Genomic DNA, 16,282 nt, shown 5'->3' with positions numbered 1-16,282 from the left:
TATTGTTGTCTTAGTGGTTATTCATTGTACAAGATGCAGACATGATATTCTGTTTGTGAACAGTATTAGAACAAATCTCTCTATTCACTGAATTAAGAGAATGCAGCTGTATATCTATCCTATTTTGAGTATATCAATACAAAATGGTCGTTCCGTTATATCCCATTTTTTGTTTAGTTTTGTCAAAGAAGGGTATTCCATTGTCATTTAAATATTGTAAGTGCGTGAATTCAGCAAAATATTCCAATATAGTCCAGTTGTCCATAACAGTAGTGGGTTTTCTGTAAGACTGGAAATGTCAGAAGTTGTTCGCTTGAGCTTTTTACAGGTCAGGGTATTAGTCTGGCTTTACTTTTTATACCTCATTTTTATACTTTTCTGCTGGATGGTTAAGACCAAGATAAAGCAAGACATACAACAAGAAATGTAACTTTTGTATCTTCCAAGGTCAGTCAAATCCCCTCAGAATTTATCTGGAAACCCTTTACCGCAGTTTATAGATCCTTTGTCAGTGTCAGCCACTTGTATGAGTCATGGCCATTTGCTTGACCAATGATTGAAATATTTACAGCAGAGTTTGGTCAACACCACCCAAACTTTCTCTTCCCCTTTTCTCATCCCCAGAGATGATCCCCAGAGAGCTCTGTTCTCAGGCAGCCTGCTACTAAACGTGGCTTGCCTTTTAAACGACACCGAATTCAGGGTTGTTCGCCTCTCCTTCTGGAGTTAGATTCCAGGTTCTTCTCAACTAAAATTAAAAGAAACTAGCAAAACGCAGTGGCAACATTTATCTGAGAAAGTAAAAGTGGAAGGTAGTGGAGAAACTGGCTCTGCAGAGAGCTTGGACTAAATAAAAGCAGAAAAAAGTATCATAAAAGGAACATTCTGGCAGGGACTGGGGTTCAATTTCTGTTCACACATGCTTTGCTGATCCTACCCCTGGGGTGCACGGAGCAGGTCATAGAGTCCTGGCGTGGGGATGCAGGCCTGTAATTCCAGCACTGGGGAGCAGAAAACAGGAGGATCTCTATGAGTCTGACATGCATAGTAAGACCCTCTATCAAATACAAAAAAAAAAAAAGGAACACTGGAGAAACTAGGGTAGGAACTCTTCACGGTTCGGTTTAATTTCTGTGCTTTCCAGATCTCCAGGCAGTCAGCGAGAACATCTCCATCCGGGTCCTTAGAGGTGGCGCTCCACTCTCACTCCCGCAGTCTAAGGTCAAGTGCAGGCCGTCCTATTGAAAACTTGCTCCTGTTCATGCAAGAAGTCCACGTGCAGGGCTTTGGGAACTGTTCTGCTCCTATATCAGGATCATGTAAAAAACTTGCAGGGCCTACAGCCCCTAACAGTTTTGCCACGCCCTTCTCTCCTTCCTCAGTACCCTGACTGGGTAGGATAATATATGCTCTCCGCTGTACAGCAAGGAAAGGCAAAGGGCATGCTTTTGCAAACAAATTTGCCTTTCTTAAAAAAAAAAAAAAAAACAAGTGGCACACACAAATATGCTTGTACATATAAGATTACTTTCTTAAAGTAATAGAAAAAGGCTTCAAGAGAAAGTAGCTTTGAACTCTCTCAGGGAAAATCACAGCATTGTTAAGTGGTTGTGTATGACTTCAGAGGCTACATGTCTAAGCTTGGAGTCGGACAACAGATACCAAGTCATGTTGAAATTCTGAAGTATAGCAGAGTATTTGCTAGAATGGTTTCAAGAATATGTGTATCCAACATTGTCACTGGGATCTTAAAACAATGAATGAACTTCTTGTTTCCCCTTAGCATCAGTAGAAAAGCTAACTTCTTCACGAAGGAAGTCACTAGAACTGAGTGAAGCAATACCCATCAAAGATTTGAAAAAAAAAAAAATAGGATTTGCAGAGTGGCTGAGACATGGAGATTATTCACCATGCACTGGCTTCCATAATGAGGTCGGACTAGAGCCTAAGTCAGCAAGATGGTTTTGCGAGGCAAGCTTGGAGAGTGCGAGTCAGCTGAGATCATTCAATCACTGAGCAAGGATCTGGCATTTAATAAATCCCCACTGGACCGCTGTTCTCCTCCTCCAATACCTAACTCCACAGCACCCTAATCTGAGAATCTAAGAACTTTTATTGCTACTTTTCCTCTGAACAAGCTGAGAATAAAAGGGCTCTTTGGCTTTCTCCAGGTGCTGGAATTAGTAAAACATTAGCATCTGAACCCAAATCAGTTGTCTCTGTAGCACAGGCTTTGAGTCATGTGATTATATTCCAGGTAAACAAGCAAACAGTGGTTACATTAGTACCACTCTGCCAGAGAACGGAGAAAATATAGATCAGAAGAGAGCAAAAGCAGAAAATGCACACAACTGTGCAACAGAACTTATTGCATTCTGTGTGCGCCTGTGCCATCATCCTCCGGCTAATGCATCCTCAAGGGAGTTGAGAGGAGCCCAGAGAAAGTGACTTGTCAGCTCACATAAAGTAAATGACAGCATGAGAACTACTGATCATCCCACCTCCTTGTCAAGCCCTCTAAAATACTAAGAAGTAAGTTTTTTTTTTCTTTCTTACTTTCTCCAGAAAACTATCATTGCTTTCATAACTGTTGGCCTAGATTGAGTCTCTTTTTCCCTCTGGTATTGGACCAAATGCAACCAGAGATGTGACAAGACTTAGCCTTTGCTAGGGGATACAAAAATAATAAAACCATAGTCACGCTTTTTAGGTATTCCCATTCAGAAAGACTGCCTGTCTCTTCCACTTGGGACTTATACTCAAATTAAAACACCTTCTGTCTGTTGTCCCCACGTTTCTATATATATATCTAGGGCTTGAATGATTGAAATAAGTCAGTGGGGTCCAAATTGTTGGGTCAGGCCACAGGAGACATCTCTGTTGCTACCTTTTTCAAAAAAGAACCGACTGTGATTCTTTCCCTGAATGTCCCACTTCAGGTTTTCTGGGATAGAGCTAAAAAGTGCTGCAGTCTTTCTATCTACTGATTTTAGAGCCTCTGTTGTGACAAGATGAGGACTAGGTGACAGTCCCTGGAGCACATGCATGTACATTTTCCATGCCCTACTGGCCAGTTCCTTGGATTCAGTTTTTCACCTTCAAACTGTTCTTCTTACTGGTGATAGATTTCCATTACTCTAACTCAATACTCAATACCTGCAGCCACATGGAAGACAATTGTTTTGTTCCAACGGTCCCAATCTAGGACAGCACGGGTAACAGTGTGGGCCTCTCTCTGTTGAGGCAGAAAGTGTGTGGCCGAGCAAACTGAACACCTCATTACCTAGGAAGTAAGAAAGGAAGAGATTGGGGACCTACTCTCTCCTTCAAGAGCATTCCCTCAATGTCTCCTGCTAGACCCCTCTCCAGCATACCCACCCCCCGAGACTGTAACACATGGGCTTTTAGAGCATTCTCCATCCAAGTCTTAGCACTTTTACCAAGAGTTCCACTGTCTCCACATCTTCAGACTGTTGAGAGGCCCTTCTGGATTGGACCCCCATTGCTTCCCAACACCTTTTTCATATTTCTCTCACTCATACTCTCATTTTAGAAATATTTGCATTAACACGGTGTCACCAATTGGTGGCTTAATACCTGGCAGGGTGCCAATCATTTTCTATGCCCTACACTTAATTAGTTTGCCCCACTGTAATTCTTGGAGGCATGTATCTGGTTACCTTCATTTTACTGGATGAAATGATGAAACTGAGGAACAGAGGGGTGGGTGAGTAGTCTGCTCCAGGTCATACAGCTTGTGTGTGATACATCTGGGAACTGGACCTGTCTATCACCCAACACGAAATCACTAATCCTTGTGTTGCTTATTCCACACTACACAACGCAAACACATTTTCTTTCTGTTACTTTAGCCATCAGCTTCTAGAGCCTGAGCATGGTGCCTCTGCCTCCTCCTTCTTGCCTCATCTCCTTTTCCCTTCTCTTCCTCTTCTACTTCATCTTCCCCTGCTCCTTCTCTCTCTTCTTCTGCTTTTTCTTCTCCTCCCCTCCTCTTCCTCTTCTTTTCTTTTGCTTCTTCTTCATTTTCATCCCTAGTAAGAAAAAAAAAAGCCATGGTCATCCCTCAGAAAATATCTTTCAAATTACTAGGTTTGATTTCCTGAAAGTGTGTAGAGGTGTGCTAGGAGCTCTAGCCTAGATCCGATTACTTTATACTCCTTCCTGCGATGCCTACTTTGGTAAAGATGGAGGGATAGGATTTTAGCTGCTCTGTGCCCTAATTCTCCATCTGTATCAGGGAACAATGTGTTCTTTTCATATGCAACCCAGTGAACAGCTGGAGCATGGATGAAGCTCTCCCCAAAGGCAAGCTACTAGCAGCCATCAGCTAGCTGATGACTTGCAGTACTTTGCACACAGGGACATGCTCGTGACACTGCTCTTGCCTGCCTGCTTACAGAATCACAGAAGTTTATTTAGACTTTTGCAAAGTCTTGCATCAGGGGTTGGCTGATAGCCTGGGCTAAGTCTAGGTTCTGAAGTGAGCAGGCACAGTGTTCCAGGTTGCAGCTAATCTGTCATCCATGTCATGGGAGGTAAGAATACCAGACAGAGGCTCTTAGCTGCCTCTCTGTCTTCTATACTTACAAAAACTGCATTCCACACCACATTCAGCATCTGCTCAACAGCAGCTTACATGGCAAGGTGGTACACGGAGAATGCGCCACACACTGCGCTGAGTGCGTTGTGTGTCACTCCAGTTCCTGCAAACACATTGTTAACAGTAGTTCAGTGTCCTGCGCAGATGCTGGTGAGACCAGCTGAGCACAGTCCTCATGAACCAACAGAGGAAGAAGAAGGGACCTAGGTGCACATTCATTTATCACTTACTACCACCCTCAAGTGCTCCACAAGCTCCTTGCCAAGGGTCAAATATTCAGGTAGGAAAAAAAGAATGATTCTCCATGAGGGTTTTCCCACCACACTTGGGGTGCCAGGACAAAGTCCTCCTGCTCCAAACCAGCCAGGTTTTGCTGGTGCAGAAAGGGTAGAGTCAAGTGCAACAGTCCTTCTGCACAGGCTGTGCTCTATACCTGGGCTCAGGCTACGGAAAGCAGTGAGTCTCAAAGTTTATTGCATATCACAGAAGAAATGATGGGCCAACTATTCAACATATGGGGGCTCAACTAGGCTCAATTATAATAAATCTCTCCACCTATAAATCCGTCAACAGAGTTGCCAAACAATTAAAATTAAACCGTGGAGAGAATCATACACCTCATCAATGGATATTTTAGCATAATCTAAGCAATCACGTACAAGAGGTAATTCAAGGTGAGATGTCAGAGCCTGACCTCTGGAATCAGGCAAATTAGGATTTCAGTCTTGTCTTATGAGCTGTAAGCTACTGGCAACTGATCCAGATGAATCAGCCCAACTGTCCTAAGCTTCAGCGTCCTCCTCTGTGAGAAGAGTCACACTGCGGACAAGGTCACACTGAGGTTTCTCAGCAAACCTCAAACTCTGCGGTTTGCTGGGAACGTGAAACTGGAAAGCACGTGTAAAGCACAAAGCATCATGCAGGGCATGTGTAGCTACCGACAGTTGTTTTTTCTTTTCTCTAAGTGGATTTAATAATCACTTTATTATTATGTTTTTGTTGTATGGTAGCTGAAGAATCTCTGCAGTTGAGAGAATGTTGAGCAAAAGTTTCTAAAATGACATAATAATAATAATAATAATAATAATAATAATAATAAATACTACTAGTATAAATAAGTTCAGACCATAACAGCTAAACCTGAGAACAAACAGCATCAAGTCAAACTGCTCCAGAGGATTCCTTACCAGCTGCGCATTTCCCCCTGTTCCTCCCCTTTCCTACTACCATCATCAGAGGGAGTAGTGTTACTATTGTTTCCTTCTTGGCCTTGCTGGGCCGCCACTAACGCTGCCAGTGTCTCCTTTGCACGAGGTCTGCCTCCTGAAGCAGGAGCAGCATCACCTGGCTGCAGTCCAAGCCAGTGAGGAGTAGGAAGCTGGCTGCGAGAGGCCGGGAAGGCCCGCTTGAGTGTGCTGTACCCAGGCACTCACTGCACCGACTGAGTCAGAATATTCTGATTTCTGGCCCTTCACACTGTCTCTATCTGCAGAGCGACTGACATCTCCTTGGCAGCAGAAACAGCTGTCTCTTTGTACTTTTTCACCGTCTGATATTTCTGCTTGCTGAACTGATAACTACTAATTTCTAGGTGGCATCTTCTATTTCCACTGGACCATGTACTCCAGGGAATTAAAACTGCTATGTCAGGAATCTTTGCCCTTCTGGTATAAAAATAGGGAAGGATAAATTACATAATCCCATTATGAAACTGACAACAATTTTATAGCCAACGAAACGCTAGATTTACAGCAGTAATTCTCCCACCCAGATGTTGTAACATTCCAGGACGATTGCCTATTTCTTGAAAAGGAGGGTGGAGTCACCGCATTTTCCAGAAAAAGTTTTAAAGCAAGACAAATAACAAGTCATCCTATTTTAAGGCTGGGACATAAATTCCTCAGTGTCGCACGGACAGTTCACGTCAACAGAAGAATGAGAACTTCGGCCTCCTAATTAGTGGATTTAGTGCCAAGAAATTACCTGAATTTTCATGCTGCTTCTATCTCCCCGGTCTTCTGCACAAGCACATCAAAACTAAACCAAAAAAGGGGGATACAAATGAAGGACCATTTCGTATCTGTATATGCAGAATCCTTAGGACAGATATACAGCGACTTTCTTTTAACTCAATGAGAAGAAAGATTTGTACAAATAGTGTTTGGACAGGATATTGTGTCTGCATCTTGTACCATGAATAAGCACTCCAAAGACAACAATATGCAATGTATTAATTATTGTAACTGCCCTACTAATCGGTTTTGAAACTGTCTCATTGCTATTGTTTCTCAATAAAATTGATAAAAATAAATAAATTCAAAAACTTCAAATTTAGGAAGGACTGCTCAGCTCTGTGCATAGTGCTAAGCACGTCAGTTAAGTGTTCAGGTAATGTGTTAGCTGATAGATGAGCAAATGAAGGCACGATTATGGCAAGGGCCCTTCCAGGGTCAGAGGATGGCAATTAACTTCTGGCATCTGCACAATTAACCACATTGTCTGTTTTCTCTACTCTGTGCCATGGATACCTTCCTCAAACTACTATTTCCCAGACACATCCCTTTAATTCACGCTATTCTTTGGGCTCGGGATTCCTTTTGGTTACCCTATCCCATTGTCCATTTTCAAAGATCCTTTTTTAAATTTTTCCACCTCTAATATCCTATGAAAACCTTTGTGTCTGCTTAACCCTCCAGCCTCCTCCAGTGTCCAAGTAGTGTGTTTGTGTGCATGTGAGTGTATGTGTGTGCCTGTGTGTGTGTGAATGTGTATGTGCACGTGTGTATGTGTGTGAGCATGTACACTCCTCTGTGTGCACCTCTGTGTGCACATGCGTGTGCCCCTGTTTGTGTGTATGACTCATCTCCATCACCAAAAAGAATCTGAACTTCACAACCACTCTGGGGCCCATTTCTGTCACTGATTTCTGCCTCTCCGCCTGCCTCAGGGTGCCTGCCATGGCCTAGTTTATCTGTAAATGCTAGATGGCACTGGAGGAGGAATGAAGAAAATTTTTCAAGTGAAAAAGAAAGTGAGATATTTATTTTAATGAATTGAGCTGCCAGTGAATCTGAGAGATAGTTACCCCCATGTCTGGGGTAAATAAATGTAGTACGACTTGGAATCAAAACACAGATCTGCCCAGTTCCCACAGCGTACACTCTTTCCAATGCATTGGAGAAATAAAGGAATGCACACTGTCATGAGAGGAAGCAGTTAATGGGAACCCAAAAAAATAAGTCGTTAGAGAGCTGACAGGAGAGAGAGAGAGAGAGAGAGAGAGAGAGAGAGAGAGAGAGAGAGAGAGAGACTTACTAGGAAACAATCAACTCAGTGCCCAAAAAGGAAGGGTGACAAGTGAACAGGTAGGACGATTCCAGAAATAAGCTTCCAAGATGTGCAGAAATTGTCTTCAGAGCTGTGCTGAGAGCCAGAACAGAGGGAAAGGCCGAGACAGGGACTGCAGCAGGTAGAGGAGGAAGACGGGTTCCGAGGCAGGCGCCACAGCTCGGGGAGGCACAGCGTGCCCTCACAGCGTAGGGAAGGAAGGGCCTGCGCTCTGCAGCCCGGGCCTGGCCACGCAGTACCCTCTGGTCACCATGGCACTGCAGTGGCATATGGCTGAGGAATCAGAACAGACCCCCTGGGAAACAGGGGCCCTACATGGGTGGCATTTTAAGAAAGAAGGCAGAAAGAAAGGAGGAGTCAGAGGTCTCTGCTATTACCAGGCTCTGATCATGCAAGTTATGCAGAGTTTACCCTCAACTGACAGGAATTCACAGATGGCGAGAGGCGCAAGGGCTCAGGCGGTGCCTCAGTCGCTAGCACAGAAGGAGACTGTGAGATAGCACATTAAATGTCAAGTGTAGGAAAGAAGGCTATTTGCAGACCTTAGTCCAGGAAATGCTTGCATGTAGACAAACTGTATTTTTTCCCTTAAAATCATTCATTTATATGATAGGAAAATCATATAAAAATGACATATGGATTAATTCAAAAGCTTTTTAAAATGCACATGCATGATGGAAGATATTCTTGGAATTATATAGTTGGGAAGAAAAGATACTCTTCCTGCAAAGAATTTTTAATCCTGCCTGATAAATGACTCCACATTTCTATATCACTTCCCTATATTTTCTTGAATTTTTCATCCCACTTGGCTGTCAACACTGCCACAGAAATGGCTGTACAAATTCTCCCATTCCATAGTAAAAAATGTGGAGATGACAGAATAACAAGGTGCAAGGACTTCCTTTTGTTAAGCATTCTGTCAGGGGTGGTGCTAGTTCACCACCCAATCAACCTGACTCTTGCTTCCATAAATTTCTGCCCAATTCTCAAGTGAGCTGTTTGCTGAACCCTACTTCAGAGATGTGAGAGTGTACGTGCGACTTAACATGTGACAAAGCCACCACTTCCCTAATGAGTTGCATGTAGAGTCATGTGCCCTGAAGTGCTAGAATCATGTTAAAGATGTTGAAACAGGGGCCCGGGAGATGGCTCAGTGGAATAAGCGCTTCCCTAGCAGGTGCAAGGTTCTGAGTTCAATACCCAGTTCTGCCAAAAAAAAAAAAAAAAAAATGCTGAAACATGTGCATGATGGAGTTATTCCTGTAATCACATAACTTAGTGGCTGCAAGAGTATTTACTTCAGTCTTGGCATCTTATAGACAAGGACACAGTCCCTGAGCACTGAATATGAGGGAACACGTGAGGGCTGACCCGAGCCCTGGTTACAATTCTGTTCATTGCTTTCTTTGGCAATCACTCTTGTAGCAATTTCAGTTCCATCCCCACATCTGCATATCTCTGACATAACTCATTCCACCCTCTATTTGTTTGTTATTTTTCTTTCTAAGAGGGCCACATTGTAAACAGATACATTTTAAAGAGATCATTGGTTGCACCCTATTCCTAAAATTTATCCCAAGTAGAAATAACTATTAAAGATAATACAGACATTTGTTAATCAAGCAAAATCAGACCGTACACCACCCTCTGGAAATTAAACATCCCATCTCAAAGGCTCACTTTCCAGGGAAGAGACATGAACTGAGAGGCAAATCCTGAGTGGACCTACAGCAGGATGCACGCATCCTCTGCCTGTGCTTGTTTCCAGATCTCAGCAATTAAGACTCCAGTGACTGGTACTTGCCTTCGTGGCTCTTAGGGGTGCTGAGCTCTTGTGCCTGGACCAGGAACTGTGCCCACAGCCCATCCAGACAACTATAATATGCGGAAAATACCAGCAGGATCCAGTGGTGAGCGGAGTGCGGCGCTAGCCCAAGATTCATCCCTGCTGGTAATTTCAAAAGTGCACTTTGCAAGTAGGAAGTTGCTACAGCAGGTATTTCTCACTGGGGAGCAATAGACTTCCTCAGAAGACTCAGGGGTCCAAGCTTAAAGTCCAAAACTACTGAGCTTTAACTGTCAGTATTCACTGCCAACCTCCTGCTCTTCAACAATACAGCAGAATGGTTCTGGGGAAGCCTCACAATTCACAGCAAGTATGTGCAGGAAATTCTGATGTTTTTCAGAAAAAAAAACATGTTTGAAATCTGCATAATCAATGGTAAGATGAACATTCAGTTTACAAATTAGAGCTGAATTTTACTTTGATTTATTTTGGATTAAAAGTATCAGGAAAATAAAATTGGCAAAGAGTTCAAGATAGAGTAAGGCGTGTTTTGTGTCTAAATTTATGTTGTTGCTTAACTATTCGGAGCTGTGAAGAAGATAAATTGGCAGCATATTAGGTAGTAGCTATGAGACCTAAGCTATTCTATCATTTACATAATTCAGATCAAACAGACCATCTCTTCCCAAGGTGTCTGATGTTACAGAATTAAAAAGAATTAACTATAGAGTATAAAAGTAAAATTATCTGATCAGTAAGATTCTTTATTTTCTTTAACAGAATGAGTGCATAGCCCATCATGTCACCCTTGCCTTCTCTGTCTTAAATCTCAGCAGCAAATTTCAAGGACAAAATCAGTGACCATATTAAACAAGGGGTATTACGTTCCAGTTTCTATTAAAACAGTCATTCTGAGATCTGTCTGTGAATGAAAATTACTAGCTGAATATTTTAAACTAAACTCCTTAAGCCCAAACTCTAATTTTTAATCAACATCTCTAGTAATAAGGAGGAGATATATAGATGATAGATAGATAGATAGATAGATAGATGATAGATGATAGATAGATAGATAGATAGATAGATAGATAGATAGATAGATAGACAGGATAGACTGATAGGAATAATAGAACCACATATTTGAAGTGATTCTTAAACTAACTGTTTGGAAACCAGAGATTAGGGTCTGGTAAACTATCACCTTTATTATTTTGATTTTTAATAGTTCTATCACAAGCATCTTATTTGTAAGCTGTCTAAAATCCTTAGTAGCAGTAAAATATAAATAAAAGTAAGAGAAGAAGATAGACCTGATAAAAGAGAAAACACAGGTGACCAACAGACACAAGATAGCAACTTGAATTATTTAGCTTAATCTAACTTTAAATCTTAGGGTAAAGAAAACATTACTAAACTTTGAAGAAAAATACCTGCTACTGGGCTAAGAAATCAAGTCAGTCAGATTCAGCATCTCAATTTCTTTTTGTTTTCATTTATGCTTTTTCATATAATGCCTACCAGGAACTCCCTTTTAAAAAAAGTGTTCATTCCTTTCTGCAGATATGGGCTGACCTCCAAGGCAGAGTCTCCAGTTAAGGCAGAGTCCCAAGGAGGACATCTCAATGATGGTTCCTTGGGAAATAGGGGCCCTGTCCTGGGTGCCACTGGGTCAGAGCCAGCTGGTGTTACTTTAGGTCATTTCTGTCTCATTTAGCTGGTGTGAGGCAAGAGCTCAAACTGGCAACTGACTGACATTGATTTAATTATATACTGAGATAGTTTCTTAGGAGCAAACAGTACAATCCTTTCTCCTAAATGTAGGTTTAATTCTCAACAAAACACTTTGCACATAAACATCATGTTGTTTCTAAACCCTTATTGTCATTTCTAGAACTGCTTGTAGCCTTTCAGAAACCTATTATTTTACAATTATAATCAGGACCATTACAACAGGACAACTTGTGGCCAAAAGCACATTTACACTCAGAGTTGTCACTTAGGACTGTCACAGGAGGGATCATCTCCTTTCTGTACAAATCAAGGAAAGTCACAGGCTGTCGGTTAAACTTTCATTTTCTTGATGGTATGAGAGTGGCTGACCTTGTCCAAATTATTCTCCTGTCACTCCTCTTCCCAGGCCTGGCAGAGCAGCCCTGCCTCCTCCAGCAACACTACTTGTGGCAGCCCAAGACCCAGGCCGACTTTGGGTGTATTTCTTCCTACTGGACAGTTCATTTTTGCCTCTCAGCTTTTTTATCTGTGGAAAAAGATAATTGCCTGTACCTGCCATGTGGGATCATTTCAGTTAACATGCACAAATTAGAACCATCGCAGGTGTGTACCAATAAATTAGCAAATGTTAGTTAGTACTGTGATTTAGACATTGGAAGCTGTGTGGCCTGAGACGAGGTGTCATCTTCTCTGGACCTTGGGTTCCTCATTGCTGAGGTGAAGAGCAAGCCCTTCACACACAGGAGACCTCAGTGGGTGCTCACAATATTTGATGCTTCTGATCAATCACTTACTCCGCAGATTTCACTTGGAGCAGAAGAGTTCAGTCCTCTCCCCTATGGCATCCAGAAGGTGTGATCCTACTCCGAATTCTAGAAAATTCTCTGCTTTTGTAACTTTCCTTACAGGCTCTGTGTATAACCACAAATCTGGGATGCCCAGAAGAAGTCAGCTTAGCCAGAGACATGGTAAAATATGCTAAACACGTTGTTTAAAGGAATCCATCCTCAAGTGGGTCTGCTGTGCCCATTTAAAAATATTTTTAATGGTATTCATCTTGATTTATATTTACCCAGGTTCTTATGGCTATTCTAATAAAATAAGTATCAATAGCAATGATTGTCTTTGGTTAGTGTTAGCCAAAATTAAGATGTACCTGATAAGAGGTTTCCTGGATTTTTGTGAGAGTGGAATATTCCTGTCATTGTACAATGTCTATAAATCTTGGCCCGGCAGTAGAGCAGACTGATGCTCTAATCTCATGTGCAATCAGGTGACTTTGGACACAGCATAAAAAGTTATATAATGGACATGAAGCCTCAGTGTTCTCGTTTGAGAATTGTAAAGAATTTAGTATCTTCCTGATTCATTGATGTGACAACATTGGAGGTATAACAAAAGAAATTTCCTTTCACAAGGTCAGTGAGCAATTAAATGTAACTTTTGCTATCAGTACGATAGCCAACTATGGTTTACCTAGAAGACTTTATTACTCCAATTTTATGCATTTATATCAAACCCTTAAGGCATTGGAATGATTTGTCCATGATCATCAAATAAATGGAGAAACTGAACTAGTCTTTCATTTTTCCATTTGTGACAGCTGTATTGGGCTAGAATTCTCTTTCATTTTAAATAAATTATAAATAAACAGTATGTAGCTTACATCCTTTGTAAATTCTGTCACTGGCATCTTCTGATTCCATGTGTCTTTCAGAGCTGGAGCCCTAACTTACCTTTTCATTGTCTGCATGACAACTGACTTGCTGCTTTTAACTGTGGATGTAAAACTCTCTGTCTTAGAAATCTCCAAGATACCAGGTCACTAAATGCACTTCCGACCAACCTGGGCTCTTTCTTAAACTTACAACAGTCCCTTAAAGGAGATGTGTGCTATGCCCCTCTTTACTCTCTATTTTTCCTTCATAATAACCCTGTTGTACAAGAGAGGATAACACTCACTGTTCAGGTGAGCGAAATGAAATTAGACTAAGAAACTTGACCAAAATTACATTGTGAATATGAGGCAAGGCCAAATTCAAACTGAAATCCACTGTATTCATTTGCTGAAACAGTGCCCAATAGCTTTTGGAGCTCAAAACTAAATAAAGGAAGTTTCTACCACAGTTCAAAAACTTTGCACCCCCTATATTTATTAACAACTAAAATAGTCCAGATAGTAATATAGATGTCAAACTTTTCTGCCTCTGCTGATTTTCAAAACATTATACTCTCCAGTTAGAAAAATAGATAATTATCATTCTGAGTAGTAGGCTGGAATTCTAACTCTGAAACTCTCAGTTACTTGAACACTCTAATTTAGTAACTAAAAAAGAGATAATAATAGTGCCCGCTGGAGGCTCAACCCTGCTTCAGATGGTTAGCTTAAATCCTGCACCCAAGTGCTTTGTTAAAGTCTGTGTTCTCAGACTATGCCAGGTTGATCCTGCTTTGAGTTAGTTTCCAACAACACATCCCTGTAATTTAATAAAAGCTTTGGAAAAACTGTGTGGTAAAAGAAATGCTTCAGTGGTGAGTCCTAGGAAATGATTATCAATTAAAAAAAAAAAAAAGCAACCAAAGAGCTGGGCCTATCAGAAAGACCATTCGATGGACTAAAAAAAGAGTCCATTTATATTAGTGTTTTAGGAAACTTCCTGGAAAAAAATTCCATCAATATACAAAGTTTCAGTAAGTAGGGCATGGTCCATCACTATATGAGAGGATGGCTGATTTCACATGCTGCCCAACTCCCCCCTCTGTTTTATCCCTGCCTGTCTGGGTCCTAGTTTTGAGCCCTGACTGTAGCCAACTGAAAAGAAAAATAGAGGAGTAGCAATGAAATATGTATAGAAAATAAGAATGATTAATTAGAGAAACTTGCAGTATAGTCAGTTGACATCCAATATCAGAGGGACTGTATTTGAATGCAAATTCTGCCATTTAATACTTTATGAATTTGGATTTGCATATCTTGAGAGATTCACCTTCGTAATCTGTAACAACGCTGACATCACTAGTATCTACCAAGTAGTCCTGACAAGAGAATTTCAATTTAATATCATGCATAAAGTAGTAAGATAGGACCTCAAAGTACTCACTTGGGTAGCTGCTGTTAGAGGAGACCTGTCCTCTCCTACAAAGTAACTTGAGGAGTGCTTAGAACCAAGAAATCACAGGAAGGAGGTAGTGAAGAGCATACAGGCAGATGACAAGCCTGGAGAGAGCAGAGAAAATGTACAGCTTAAGGAACCACACGGAGAGCAGGAAACTGATCTAGAGCAGGGGGACCCAAACTGGGGGGCACAGAGTTCAACACCATCTGGAGAGACGGTGTTCATTTGCCATTCTTCAAATAAACAAGTGATATCTGTCCACAGCGTGCCAGGCATGGTACTCTGCATTGCGAAAGCAAAGGCCAACAGACATCGCGTCAGCTCTCACAGGGCTCCAAAGAAGTTTCATGAGGATTCCTGTGTGTCCACATATGAGCCTGTAGGAAAGTGAGGGCGACTCCTGGAAAGCCCAGGGAGTACAGAAGGAGGCTGGGGCCCGACAATTCATGCTTAGATCCCTAACTGCAGTCCCAGTAACTCTTGTGGGTGCCACAACCTCAACCTGGAACGATAACCCTGCGACGAGACCACTCAATACTTCTTGTGCTCCCTTTTTAAAACCCAAGAGGCATACTTCCTTTGCACTGAATGTACATTATTGTTCAGTGTCCTCACAAAGTGACATTCCTACCTTTGTTTTATGTTTGAGCTTCCTAGACTCTCAGAGAAGTGAAAGCCAAGGAACACAGTTGCTAGTTAGTGGATCTGAGGCGTGGCTTTCTCCAAAAGCCACACCATCCATAATACCAGAAGGGATCCTCTGGAACTAGAACTAGAAAACACTGTGCTAAAATTTCTCCTCATTTTTATTTATTTATTTAAAAGAAGGATTCTACGGGGTGTTCAGTGTCTGAGGGAATCACTACTAGATTGGACTCATAGTGATCCGCCTGTTTACAGCCTCCTAAGAGCTGGGATAACTGGTGTGCACCAGCACGCCCAGCCTCTGTTGATGTCTCAGCACACCCCAGAGTGGGGCCAGCACAGCAGACCCGGGTGTCCAAACCCAGTGCGCTTTAATCTGCTGAGCTATTTGGCCAGCCCTTTTACTAAAACTTATTCTCAGTGTCCTTCCTTCTCTTTTGTTGTTTGTCGAGATTTTCCTGCTGTAAATGCTACTGTTTACATGCACTTTGAAGTTCTTGCAAGTCTTTTATGTGGACAGACATAGTACAAGTGAATCGTTCCATATATTATTATTATATACATGCATATGCATCTGCTTAATGACTCATGGTTTCAGCTGAAAAAACCCTTGACTGGCGTCACCCTCCCAGAGAGCTACAGAAGTTTCACTTCCTATTTTGTCAGCGTGAAGCATGAAACAACGAGGTGGCTTGGAAAGAGTCCCCAGCGTGGGCAGCACTCACCACTTGCTTACACGGAGGCCAGGAGACAATAAACTCACTTCATCACACTTCAGGTTTCCCATTGGTAAAATGGAGAAATTCATTCTTGATCTGGTGCCTCTCCTGGCTGATAAATGATAATTGTGCAAATATGTTTCAAGCTGCAGGCTCTCACACACATTTAAGACACCTTAACTAGTATTAATTTCTATTATTCCATTCGTTTTTCTTTCATGTAGAGTACTTCAGTGGCCAGAAGGAGCGATCCTAGTGCTGAATTTTATTTTTCCTTTTCCATCTACTTCTGCACATATTCTCTCTCTCTCTC

The sequence above is a fragment of the Octodon degus genome, unplaced genomic scaffold (genome assembly GCF_000260255.1).
Source record: "Octodon degus isolate 3935 unplaced genomic scaffold, OctDeg1.0 scaffold00137, whole genome shotgun sequence".
In the NCBI taxonomy this organism is placed as follows: Eukaryota; Metazoa; Chordata; class Mammalia; order Rodentia; family Octodontidae; genus Octodon; species Octodon degus.
Note: the sequence above shows the minus strand (reverse complement) of the source record.